This window comes from Cyprinus carpio, unplaced genomic scaffold, assembly GCF_018340385.1.
Source record: "Cyprinus carpio isolate SPL01 unplaced genomic scaffold, ASM1834038v1 S000006615, whole genome shotgun sequence".
Taxonomy (NCBI): domain Eukaryota; kingdom Metazoa; phylum Chordata; class Actinopteri; order Cypriniformes; family Cyprinidae; genus Cyprinus; species Cyprinus carpio.
In genome coordinates, this window is record NW_024879254.1 from 260,675 (window position 1) to 274,618 (window position 13,944).

Below are 13,944 nucleotides of genomic sequence, written 5' to 3' on the forward strand. Positions count from 1 at the left end.
GTTTGACTTCAGGTGAGTAGCACAACACTGAACTACAGTGTTAGCTGTGATGGTTAAACCTTTACACACAAGACTATGTTAGTGACCCAATGGCGCAGACTGCAAGTGACTAGCAGAATATCAGCTGGAAGCAGCAAAGTCACCACACAAACACGTTAAGACGATGTCAGAGCATAATATAGCAATATATTGCGGTCGTTTTTACACTGCACAAAAAACCCTGCTGTTACATCGTCACTGGCCTTCATGCTGCCTTACTGTTTTCTTACCTTGTTTTTTTTTTATGCTTTGTTTTTTTTTTATATATATGCGTATTATATATGCGTTTTTATATATATATATATATATATATATATATATACACACACACGACATATGACATCAAAGAGAGTAGACGCTCCTTATGCTTTTGAATTGCTCTCGCAGTACTTTGATGTCATAAAACCGATCGGCCTTGGAGTGTGCAGCGTCGGTTCAAGTCGAACAAGCCTAATTTATTTTCTCTCACAAACTTTATAATATATATATATATATATATATATGATATATAGCAAAAAGTTTAAAAAACAAAACAGCATGTCCCAATATAATAATACCCTACTAAAGCATGTTAGCAATATCAGCTTATATAACTAGTAGCTAATGTTAGCATCTTACCTGCTGCACTGTCTTCTGCTTTCTCGTCGTCAGACCGATAGCACTCCTTTCACTGGTGGCTTTGTGTTTGAGGGCACAAATGTTACAAAGCTGTCATTAAGTTGAAGTTATCACACAATCCTCGCTCAAGCCGCTCACTCGCTCCGTTTGGTTTCATTACAGTGTGCTCCTTAGCACTGGGAGCTCCCTCTGCTGTCCATAAGGTGCCTCTGCGCACAAGCCATTTCAAACCCAGCCTCCAGTATTTGGGCCACGCCTCCTAATTTGCATACACTCCTCAATCCTCAAATGCCCAATCCTCAATCCTAAATGGCTAAATGATTAAATGCCCAATCCTAAATCCCCAAATGCCCAATCCTAAATCCTAAATGGCTAAATGACCAAATGCCCAACCCTAAATAGAAAATGCCCAATCCTAAATACAAAATGCCCAATCCTAAATACCAGATTAATTTTTGACTTGGACTTTAAGTTTCAAATTTAGATTTTTAGTTTTGGTTTAAGACTTTTAGTTTTAGACTTTTAGTTTATAATCTGACCCAATAATCCCTCCATATTAATCTGCATTTGTTCAGAATACAAGAAAATGTGCTAACAAAAAAAGGTCCCCAGGACGTCCCCTAAATGGCCTCAGCGAACATCCCTCGGACGTCAGCATGTAAGGTCCCCTTTATGTCGAGCGGACGTTCTCGCAGATATCCTCCGGACATTCACGGGGACGTTCACAGGAGGTGCAGCGGCCATTCAGGAAGTTTAGGGGACTTTCGCTTTAAGTCCTCTGAATGTCATTTTATTTTACTTTTAGGCTAATCAAAGACAACGTTTGTATGAAGCAAAATACGTTTATTTTAATAGAACAATTGTAAAGTTGCAGTGCTCTTTTCATGTGTGTGTGTGTGTGTGTGAGTGTGAGTGAGAGAGAGTGTGTGTGTGTGTGTGTGTGATCTTTATAAGGAACCAGTTTAATTCTTCTGATTCTCATGTCTCTTCCTGAAAGAAAACAGGAAGCAGGTTTCAGTTGTTTTACAGAAGTGAAAGAAATTTCAGAGCTGCTGTTCAACTCAACGTTTCAGAGGAGGAAATGGAAATATCTAGAAATAATGTTTGAGGTGAGTGTTTGATCTTTCTTTAGTTATTTTCATGTAGGAATGTCGTCTTATGATGTATCATTGGTCACTGAGCTTCTCAAACTTTAATGCTGTGCTGAAGTCATTTTGATGGTTTTATTTAAACTCTTGATGTCATGATCAAACAGATGATCAAGTGTGTCTTTGTCAGTGAATCATGGAGAGCTGCTCATTCTGATACTGTTGTCACATCGTGTGAAATCACTGTTTCTCAGTTTACTGTTTGTTAGTGAGTCTGTGATTTCAGTATTTCTCTTCATGCACTCTTTACTCTGAGACAGAAACTATCACTCAACATCATGCGTCTGCAGACAGTTCTATACGATGAGCTCTATAACATACTAATTTAATACAATGAGCAGCATTTCTTTTTCAATAAAACTGTTTTACAGTTCACTGTAGGTGTTGAACAACAGAATTAAAGAAATATAAAGAACTCTCAATGTTGAAACTCCCATTGCAAAAATAAAGTGCCCATAAATGTATAAAGTTTGGTTTTAAATGTAGATTCATGAAGTGTGAAGTTGGAAAAATAGGACTGACTGCCTCCTTTCATTCCAGACTCAAGCTGCACAAACTCACAGACTTCTAAAAATGATCTCAAACACAGGAACTCACAGCAGAACCTCACTGTTTAAGGCAAGAGTGTGGGGTCCACATTAAAATAAATCCTCACCATGCAGTCTACATCCTACAGTCATGGCCAGAAGTTTTGGCAGTGACATAAATTTTGTGTTTATTGTGTAGAGTGATCAGATGCATTTTAAATAATTGCTAAAAGCTTCATTGGCCAAAAAATAACTTTTCACAAAAAAAAAAAAAAAATCACTGTTTTTGATCCTGACACAAAATGACCAGCTAACATAAACTGACTCATCATATCAGCAGCACATGTGAAAGTGTGAATAAATATTAGTCAGGTCAAATCAGTATCATGCTAATTAGATTGAATGCAGTGAAGAAGTCTTCAGGACATCCCAGAGTGTCCAGCAAGTGCCAGGACGTCTCCTCCTGAGGAGTCAGCTACAGAATCGAGTCTACAGCAGTGCAGAGCTTGCTCAGGAATGGCACCAGGTTGGTGTGAGAGCATCTACATGATTTATTGTTCACCTGCTGCAGGAAAATGTACTGTTGTGTGGAGTGTCAGCAAAGAAGCCACTTAAGAACATCAAGGACAGACTAAAATTCTGCAGGAAGTACAAGGATTGGACAACAGAAGACTTGTGCAAAGTTATTTTCTCTGATGAAGCTCCCTTCTGACTGTTTGGGAAATCTGGAAAATCGATTGTCCAGAGAAGAAAAGGTGAACGCTACCATGAGTCCTGTGACGTGCCAACAGTGAAGCATCCTGAGACATCCATGTGTGGGCTCTCTCATAATTCTGCCCAAAACCACTGCCATGAATAAAGAATGGTATCAAAACGCCCTGCAAGAGCAACTTCTTCCAATGATCCATGAGCAGTATGGTGGTGATCAATGCATTTTCCAGCATGATGGAGCACCATGTTCACAAAGCAAGAGTGATAAAGAAGTGGCTCGAAGATCATTACATTGAAATTCTGGATCTGTGGCCAGGCAACTCCCCGGATCTCAATCCCATAGAGAACCTGTGGACAGTTCTCAAAAGGCAAGTGGACAAGCAGAAGCCCACAAATTGTGATCAACTAATAAGGCAAGAATGGATCACCATCAGTCAGGATTTGGTCCAGAAGCTAATATCCAGCATGCCAGAGTGAAATGCAGAGGTTATGAAGAACAAGGTTCAACACTGTAAATATTGACTCATTATATATATATATTTTTTGCCAGTAAAAGCTTTTAAAACTTATGATATGCTTATCATTGTTTTTCAGTATACCGTAGAAACGTGGAAAAATAAATCAACAAATACTGAAGCAGCAAACTTTGCAAAATACAAAATTTATGTCACTGCCAAAACTTTTGACCATAACTGTAGACATTTTTTAAAATGATCTAATGGATTAATGCCTCTCTGATTCATTGATCATTAGTTGTTGTTGATCAAGATTAAACGGATTTCGCTGTCATTAAAAAAAAAAAAAAAAAAAACTTGTTTTAATGACTCGCTTATGCATTAAATAATTAATATACAAAACAGGTTAAGTAAAATATGCAAAATATAATATCGTAGAAATATAAAGTGATAGACTGCGAATAAGACTGCATAACAAAGTGAATTATTTTAATCATACAATGATTCAAAATAAAACCAAAAATAAGAATGAATGATGCAGCACATCTCTTGCATGTCTCACCCATGTGTGCTGAACACGCAAAATCTTGCTCTTTGTAGGCTTTGCATGCACCACAGATAGCAACAAGAGTTATTTGAAACATAAAAGGTTTAAATAAGATAATTTAAAACATTTAAAAATAGTTTTGGTGATTTGTCCTACAGTCCGCCTGTTCTTACCCACAGCAAATGCAGGATAAATCTTGTTAAGAGTTCAATTTCTAAAATTAGAATTAAGTCATTTCTTAAATATTATAATACAGAAAGCATGAAACAGATCACAGCAGTAGACCTTTATCAGTCATCAGCAATGTAGTAAACACGTGTGCTGGTATGCATATGATTTAATATGAAGCATCGATAATGGTCACGTCCATAACGCATTATTACCCATAGGAAAAATGTATTGCTCAGTGGTTGCTTTTCCTAATCTCAGGAGACTTAGATGAGATTCTCATCTATCTCTATTTTTAATATCAACAGCATTTCAGATGTTTCTCCTGAAATTCCTTAGAAGAAATGGAAGTAGACACAAATGAGACATAAGAAATATTTGAGGGAAAAAAAGAGTCAAAACTGAGAATGTGTTGGAAGAAACAGAATATCTCTTTATTGTCTAGTTGCGATCTCTATCAAGGCTCCATTATAGGAATATTTTATTGCTCAGTGGTTGCTCTTTCTAACCTCAGGAGACTTAGTTGTGATTCTCATGTATTTCTCATTTTAGTCTCTAAAGTGTCTCAGATGTTTCTCCTAAAAATCCTTAGGAGAAATAAAAGTAGACACAACTGAGACATGAGAAAGTTCTGAAAGAAAGGAATCCAAAATGACAATGAGAGAGAAACATGGGAGATCTCTTTATTGTCTTGCTGTAATCTTCTAGATTAAGACTCTATTACTCTATGCTCAGGATACTAAGGGCTGATTCTCTTATTTGTCTCATTGAGATATCAGCTTTGTCTTCAGTTTTTTTTTTAGGAGAAACATTAAACTTTTACTAATATTGTAAATACTAAAACTCATTTAAAATAGCACTAAATATAAAGGGTTACTAGTTGAAATGTTTAAATTTATCTTCAATGTCCAGCATTGTATATTCACCACATTTTCCAAACACACTAGAAATGACTTACAAGTGCAAGATGTTTAGTATAAGAGCAATACCTTTTTTTAAACAAATGTAACACTAGTGTCCCAAAGTTTTTTTTTTTTTTAGTATAAAATTGTACAGCCCATTTTTGCATGTATGTAAATATAGGTTATGGTTTCCTCTGTTAAATCACTGTGCAATAAAACACTGTCTACATAAAACAACTTCAAATATGACAATGCATGTATTGTCTTTGATTGAAATGGTGTAGATAAATGACATTGAAGCTAACCAGAGGGAAGAAAAATTACATAAAAAAGAGATCTCTTTACCATTTCAAATATTTCTCAATATTTTTCTCTCTCAATATTTTTAAGATTTAATGAAAACTTTAGCTTGAGTCTCCTGCTTCTCAAACTTGTCTCCTGAGACAAAAACTCTAACAATCTCACAATGGTCTTCTTTAAATGGGTCATATGATGCAATTTAAATTTTTGGATTGTTACAAGCTCTTTGTGCATATAGAAGATCTGTAAAGTTGCAAAGACTAAAGTCTCAAATCCAAAGAGATATTCTTTATAAAAGTTAAGAGTCAACCACACCCCCTTAAAACGGCTCATTCTAACACGCCCCCACATGTCTACGTCACTATGTGGGAAGATTTGCATAACGCTGCCCAAATGTTCATGCAAAGAAAGAAGGCGTAACTTTTACTCTCGCTGTTGCCACTGCTGCCATGTTGTGGAGAAGCTGTGTTTCATTGTGAAAGCAAAACTACTTTGTTTGGCCTTCCAAAAGAAGATGATATCCGCCTGGTCATGCCTAGAGCTGATCCGTGCTGGTCGCTGAGGAAATGCATCAACTTGGCGCTGTGGATCACCAGGACTTTTTGTTTGGACTTCCAAAAGAGGACACAACTACAAATCAGTGATTGTTGTATTTACAACACTGTTCCAGAACAGTTCGACCCAAATGTTCAGATTTGTGCAACGCATTTTATGGAGGACTGTTTCCTGATCCTGGGAGAGTAGACTACAATGCCCCGGCATGTACATTTACATATTTAAATAATTTGCAACTGATGATTCAAATGCAAATTTTAAGGATTGTAGAGTAGGCTTGTTGTTTGTTGTTTCAACGATCACAAATGCAGACATTACGTGGCGCGTTATGCAATGCGTAAAAAGACAGTATATAAAGTCATTATAATCAGTAATTATGTCCCCACTGGATGCAACAAATGCCTTGTTTGTAATGGGTTTTAATGTTTTTGTCTGGTCGTGCTGGTAGACGGCTTCATAGTATTGTAAGGGGAGTAACATTTCCACTTGTAAAAATCGACTCGTTTCAGAAGGCGGGGCATAGAGGAGAAACAATAATGTTCATTTTGTGGAAAATAATGTGTTTTTTTAACCTTAAACCACATAAACACATTTCATTACACCAAATACTCAAAATACTATTTTTAGCAACATCATATGACCCCTTTAAAGCTTTAGAAGAGATCTTAACAACTTTACACTTTGCTCAGATATTTCTCCTTAGCTAGAGACTCTGGATCTCTCACATTTGTCTCTTTTAACCCCTTAAGACCTGGCAAAACATTTTAGGATTTTTTTTATTTTTATTTTTTCATGTCATTTCATTGTTTAGAGCATTTAAGAAAAAAAAAATGTTAAAATGATATTTCATTCATAAGTTATGCTATGTCCTCGGTAGGCATCGGGACTCAATTTCTTAAATAAAAAGACATGAATGAACATAAATAGGCAAAAACAATTTTTTTAAATCACCAATACATTTTTAGTTTTCAGAGGTTTTTTTTTTTTTTTTACCAAACTTTGTATAAAGATAATTCTCAAATATGTTATAACAGAATGATTCAATATACCATTTTTCTTTCTGCAAAATATGTGTAAAATGACCATAAACCAGTTTTCTCATTAAATATAATATATCTATAAACTAAATCTAATTTGCATATTAATGTGTTTTTGGAGCAACATGTAATGAAAGAAAGAAGTGTAATAATGGGAGTAATAATTGACAAGATTTTCATAATAATATATAATATTTCATAGGAATATTGAAATGTAATTTCTTTCCCTATTCATTTGTTATGTCTCTAATAAACATGATTTTAGTCCCGGTGTCCTCATATGAGGACATGTATGAAATCAACGTCCTGTTTCATAACAGAAAGTCGTATTTTGATTTGAAACCCCATAACATTTTCCTGAGATGTTGATTTATGACACACAGTTTAAAAATTAGTCAGATTTAAAGGATAATTACAAAATATTATCATATTTCCATAAGAGTGTCACTAAATTAATATCAGACATTTTTGATGACCAAGGAGAGGGAGTGTTCATGCAGAAACATCCAATCATTTGGTATCTCTGAAAAGCCCTGAATGTGTTCTGTAAGGCAAGGCAAGGCTGGAATGCACCTGAACCCACTGAGCGTCACATACGCTCGTATAGCAAGTTTATTTATATAGCACATTTCGTACACAATGGTAATTCAAAGTGATTTAAATAAGCAATTTTAAAAACATAAAACAGGCAATTTTAAAACATTGGAAATGATTTAAAAATTGACGTATTTAAATTTAATTTAAAACAGTTAAAAAATGAAAATGATTTTACATAGAATATAGTGAATATGTAAAATACAGTGCAATCAATTCGGACATCGCACATTGCTCATTCAACAAATGCACAGCTAAACAGATGAGTTTTGAGTCTAGATTTAAATGTGACTAATGTTTTAGCACATCTGATCTCTTCTGGAAGCTGATTCCAACTGCGGGCGGCATAGTAACTAAAGGCGGACTCCCCTTGTTTTGTGTGAACACTTGGTATTTCTAACTGACTCGATCCTAATGATTTGAGTGGTCTGTTAGGTTTATATTCAGTGAACATATCTGCAATATATTTTGGTCCTAGGTCATTGAGTGATTTATAAACGAGTAAAAGTACTTTAAAATCAATCCTAAATGTAACTGGAAGCCAGTGTAAGGACCTGAGGACTGGTGTGATATGCTCAGATTTTTCTGGTTCTAGTCAGAATCCTGGCAGCAGCGTTCTGGATGAGCTGCAGCTGTCTAATGGTTTTTTGGGAAGGCCGGTGAGGAGACCATTACAGTAGTCCACCCCTGCTGGTGATAAAGGCATGAACACGTTTCTCCAAGTCTTGACTGGAAACAAAACATCTGATTCTTGCAATGTTTTTTAGATGATAGTATGCTGATTTAGTTACTGCTTTAACATGACTACTGAAACTAAGCTCTGTCTCCAGAATCACACCAAGATTCCTGACTTGATTTTTAGTTGTTTGTCCCCTTGAGTCAAGGTATGCATTCACCTTGAAAACTTCATCTTTGTTTCCAAATGCAATAACTTCAGTTTTTTCATTGTTTAACTGAAGAAAGTTCTGGCACATCCAACTATTAATTTCATCAATACATTGGCAGAGGGAGTCAATGGGGCTGTAGTCATTTGGCGATAAGGCTAGGTAAATCTGGGTATCATCAGCATAGCTGTGATAGGCAATTTGGTTCTTTCTCATTATCTGACTTAGTGGGAGCATATACAGGCTAAACAAGAGCGGTGCCAGAATTGAGCCTTGTGGGACTCCGCATGTCATGGACGTCCACTTAGACTTATGCTCTCCTAGACTCACATAATAACCTCTCCCTTCTAAGTATGACCTGAACCATTTGAGTACCATCCCAGAAAGCCCGACCCAGTTTTCCAGTCTCTCTAGTAGTATGTTATGATCGACAGTGTCAAACGCAGCACTGAGATCTAGCAATACCAGCACTGATATTTTGCCAGAGTCAGAATTTAAGCGAATATCATTTATTATCTTAATGAGCGCTGTCTCTGTGCTGTGATGCAGTCGAAAACCAGATTGAAAATTGTCCAGGTATCCATTTGAGTTTAAGTATTTGTTCAGCTGATTAAAAACTACCTTTTCTATAATTTTGCCTATAAAAGGAAGATTAGATATTGGTCTATAATTGCTCAAAATGGGTGTTATCAAGATTGCTCTTTTCAGGAGGGGCTTAACAACTGCAGTTTTCAGGGAGTTTGGAAAAGTCCCAGAAATAAGTGAGGCGTTCACTTCTTCTAAGAGATCTGCTTCTAAACAGTTTAACACACTTTTGAAAAAAGATGTGGGAAGTGTGTCAAGATCGCAGGTTGACGATTTTAGGTGCTGCACTATTTCTTCCAAAATTTTGCTATCAATTGCTTCAAAAATAGACATAGTATCTTTTTGATATTGCGTTCAGATCTGTCTGACCTCTGCATTACTTGAGGATGTGCTAATCGCCTTCCTGATATTAATGATCTTCTCAGAAAAGAAGGAAGCAAACTCATTGCATTTGCTAACTGAGAGCATTTCACTGGGAATCTGACTTGGGGGGTTTGTCAGTCTCTCAACAGTGGCAAAAAGAGTACGAGTGTTGTTTAAGTTACTGTTTATAAGGTTTGAGAAGAAATTCTGTCTAGCTGTGGCTAGTTTCACATTAAAAGCGTGAAGGCTGTCTTTATATATGCTATAGTGAATTTCAAGTTTCGTCTTCCGCCACATCCGCTCGGCTTTTCTGCATTGTCTTTTCATAGTCTGAACTGCTGTTGATCTTCTCCAAACTGATTTCTGTCTGTTTGTTTTCTTACTGACTATTATTGGAGCAATATCATCAATAACATTCTTAACGTTTGAGTTAAAGGAATCAAGGAGAATATCAACAGAGTCTGCAGAAATGCTTGGTGTTAGAGATATAGCCTCCATAAACCGCACACTAGTGTTCTCGTTAATGCATCTCCTTCTGAAAGACACAGATCTAGATTCAGTGGTAGCAGAGATCAATATATCAAAGGAAATACAGAAGTGATCAGATAGTGCTACGTCCTTAATAACAATGGATGAAATGTTTAGACCCCTACTGATGATTAAATCTAGAGTGTGTCCACCTTTGTGTGTGGGTACATACACATGCTGAATCAGGTCAAAAGTGTTTAGAACCGTTATCATTTCTTTTTTAATTTTGTTTTCTGCATTATCTATATGAATATTAAAATCCCCTGCAATAGCAAACCAGTCAAAATCTTTGAAATCATTGATAGCATTTCTGTGACCTCTTCAACAAAGGCTGGAGAGTATTTTGGAGGCCTGTAAATAATGATAAACAGAATGCGTGGAGCACCTTTCAGCACAATCCCTAGATATTCAAAAGACACGTACTGACCAAATGACATTTGCTTGCATTGATAGACATCTTTAAATAGAGCAGCTACACCTCCACCTCTCCTAACAGTCCTGCAGACACTCATGAAAGTAAAGTTAGGAGGGGCTGCTTCATTGAGGACTGTTGCACTGCAGCTGTCTTCTAGCCATGTTTCATTTAGAAACATAAAATCCAGATTGTTTGTGGTTATAAAGTCATTGATTAGAAATGATTTATTTTTTAGTGAGCGAATGTTTAAAAATGCCAACTTGATGGCAGTACTTTGTGTCTTTACATCAATCTTAGTTTGATGCATTATAGGTCGCAGATTAGATGAGTTTGCCCTTGAGCTTGAAAAGACCTTAGACTTTCTATCACGTGATAAAACTGAAATAGAGAAAGCTACAGGCACGCTGGGTTCCCGCTTGTTCTGTAAACATTTGTGAATGTTGCTGCTATTATAGCGGGGACCCGACACACATATCACTGAGAGCTGCTATCAGTTGTTTTTGGTTCACCTTCAGCAGATGGAGGGTTTGGGCCCTGGCATTGTGGCAGCGGTCGGAGAGCTCTCACAGGAGCAGGGCCCACAGGCTTTAGTGGTTGGGGGGCCCGCCGTTTTTTTGGTGATATTTGCGGGCTTGCAGCGAATGAGTGAGAGAGTTTAGTCCCAGCATACACCAATTCCTTCATTTTCTGTGAGAAGCACAGAAGTGGAGATGCTGGAGAGAGGGATAATGTGTCCGGTGAGAGGGGCTGTGTCTCTGGTGTTTCCAGTGACTGTGATATGTTGTCCTGGCTTCCGTGGCTGTTTTCCAGAAGGTCGTCCTTGGGGTGCTGAGTCTTGTATCTGTTTTGATATATCACAGTACAGGACATCCAGACTTAAAACTGAGGCATGTACAGTCTCAGAGAAATTCACTATAAAAAGTAACATTACCCTTATTTCTGCATAATTTCTCTGTTAATATAGCCTTTGACTCTGAATTAATGATTTCCCCCATTTATTTAGTGCCTTTCGAGTACTTGACTTGATGCACACTTTGTAAAGTTGTTGGGATCTCTTCTAAAGCATTACAGGAGACAAATATGAGACACCCAGATAATTTAGCTAACGAAAAAATCCTAAGCACAGTGTGTGATTTTGTTGAAATCTCTAATCTAAACTTTTGAGGAGGCAAATGTGAGACCACCAGAGTCTTTAGCTAAGGAGAGATATCTGAGCACAGTGTGTGACGTTGTTGAGAGCTCTTCTAAAGCTTTGTAATGTATGGTATTTGTGTTTTTACTCCTTACCTGTTGATGGCGCTCTGTCTAGAAATGTGTTGTGGATATAACCTGTTGGACAAAAGAATAAGAAGGTTCAGTAAAACAGATAGTCACATTAATCTGTGGTCACTGTGAATTATTAAAATACATGTTCAACAAACATCACAAGCTTTGAAAGAGACAAATGTGAGACCACCAGATTCTCTAGCTAAGGAGAAAAATCTAAGCACAGTGTGTGATGTTGTTGAGATCTATTCTAAATCTTTAACTCAAGTCTCTCTAAAACAGACACATAATGCCCATAAAAAGGGACTCTTCTCTAATAAATTCATAAAAAAAACCTTTCTTTGAATGAACACACACATCCTTCAGGTTATTGTGTATATAGTTGCTGTTCTTGTATATTGTCTGATGAATTTGACTGTATTATGTATGCTTATGATAGAACCACTCGTTTATGTAATCTTACCATGTTCAGTATCTATGAATTCGTCTTCTGATGATCTAAACGAGAGTGTATATTAGGGCTGCACGATAAATCGAAATGCAATCGAGATCGCAATTCGACAGAAGCTGTGATTCTCATGTGTATCTTTCAGTGAAGCACGGTTCTGTAATCAGCAGTAAATCTCCATCTGAAGGCCAGAGGGAACTCTCTCGCTGAAACTCCAAATACGCCCCGAAGAAGAAATCTAGGAAATGCCTATAGCGATAGCTGGATAATCAGAGGATTTAACTGCTTTTATTATTCAGCGTGACTAATAAACACACGCTTATGACAATACATGGTTTATCTGAGTTGTTATTATTCTAAATTTCATTTAATTAAAGTATATTTATAATGCAATGCCTTTATTACTGCTTAGAATATTATGAAATATGTTGCGTGCCTTATTCTGTGTGAGAAGCCACATCATCTCACAGAAGGATTTATTTCAAACACTCAACTGACGTTATGAAGTGAGTTTGGAGTAAAAATATGTTATTCAGTGTGGTATTTTCACATGCTTTCAGATGGAGCAGCATTTACTACACAGAGCTGTAGCTCACTGAGAAGCTATGCAAACAGCTTTCATAATCGAGAATGATTTCTTCAATTTCATAAACGCGCAGTAAAATTGTCTCCAATTTTTTTGTGATCTTCACCTGCAGATCCCAGCTGTGTGTCTCTGAAGAGTGATGCATCTGTGAATCTTCCTCCTGAATTGAGTGATGAAGCAGTGACCTTTGACCCCAGGTGAGGATAAACGTGTAGTGATGATTGAACTGATTTACCGGATTTAAAAACACTCAGGACTTGACACAAGGAGCACATCTGCTCATACATGTCCATATATTATATTATATTATATTATATATAATACATATGACTTGCCAATGGAGGGAACCAACCCCATGACGTCACACGCTGTGGTATTGCAAGAAGGTGGCATCCTTGCTCCAAAAGCTATAACAAAACATCACTTTTTCCTTTAAAATTGTTACATTAACTGTTTGTTATATATTTTTAATTAGTGAAAATCAGTCTTCTAAATAACGTAATCTTGAATGACAGCGTCACTTCCACTTTAAGACATTTAAGACTCTGTAAGGGACTTGTTTTATTGGCATTTGTGCTCCTGAAACGACAAGACTGACATCTTTATTGATTTAGATGTTAATTTACACATCCTTTATGTTTAGATATTTTTTATCTGTTCTTGTGATATTTCAGCAGAGCAGATCGAGAGCGAAGCATGTCTCGAGAAGGCACCTCTGTCTTCTGTCTGAACAACACGAGCGTTACGGTGTCTTTGAATAAACATGATCAACCAGTGAATGATGAACTACAGAGAGTCAAAGACCAGCTCAAAACCAGCATGAAGAACAAGTATGAGAGATTATTTGAGGGACTGAAACCCCAGGAGAATAAAAGCCTCCTGAGCAGGATCTACACACAGCTCTACATCATAGAGGGAGAGAGAGAAGGAGTGAATGAAGAACATGAGGTTTTACAGATGGAGAAAACAGCCAGAACACAATACTCACAAGACACTCCAATCTGCTACAATGACATCTTTAAAGCCTCAGCTGAAGCAGGATGTGAGGAGAAAGACCAGATCAAGACTGTTCTTACTAAAGGCATCGCTGGAATCGGAAAAACCATCTCTGTGCATAAGTTCATTCTGGACTGGGCAGAGGGAAAAGCCAATCAGGATGTAGATTTCATGTTTGTGCTTCCATTTCGAGAGCTGAACTTGATCCGAGATCATCAGTACAGTCTTCACAGACTTCTGCTGGACTTTCATCCTGAACTTCACGATCTGGA

At 37.0% G+C, this 13,944-nt stretch overlaps 1 long non-coding RNA gene across 1 annotated transcript; it reads left to right on the plus strand.

Annotated features, from left to right (window-relative positions):
- The first annotated feature begins 1,636 nt into the window (after positions 1 to 1,636).
- On the plus strand, positions 1,637 to 13,675 carry LOC122144201. Its single transcript, XR_006159602.1, has 3 exons — positions 1,637 to 1,766; positions 12,789 to 12,873; positions 13,351 to 13,675. It is a non-coding gene; the product is annotated as an uncharacterized LOC122144201 (long non-coding RNA).
- Positions 13,676 to 13,944: the final 269 nt, after the last annotated feature.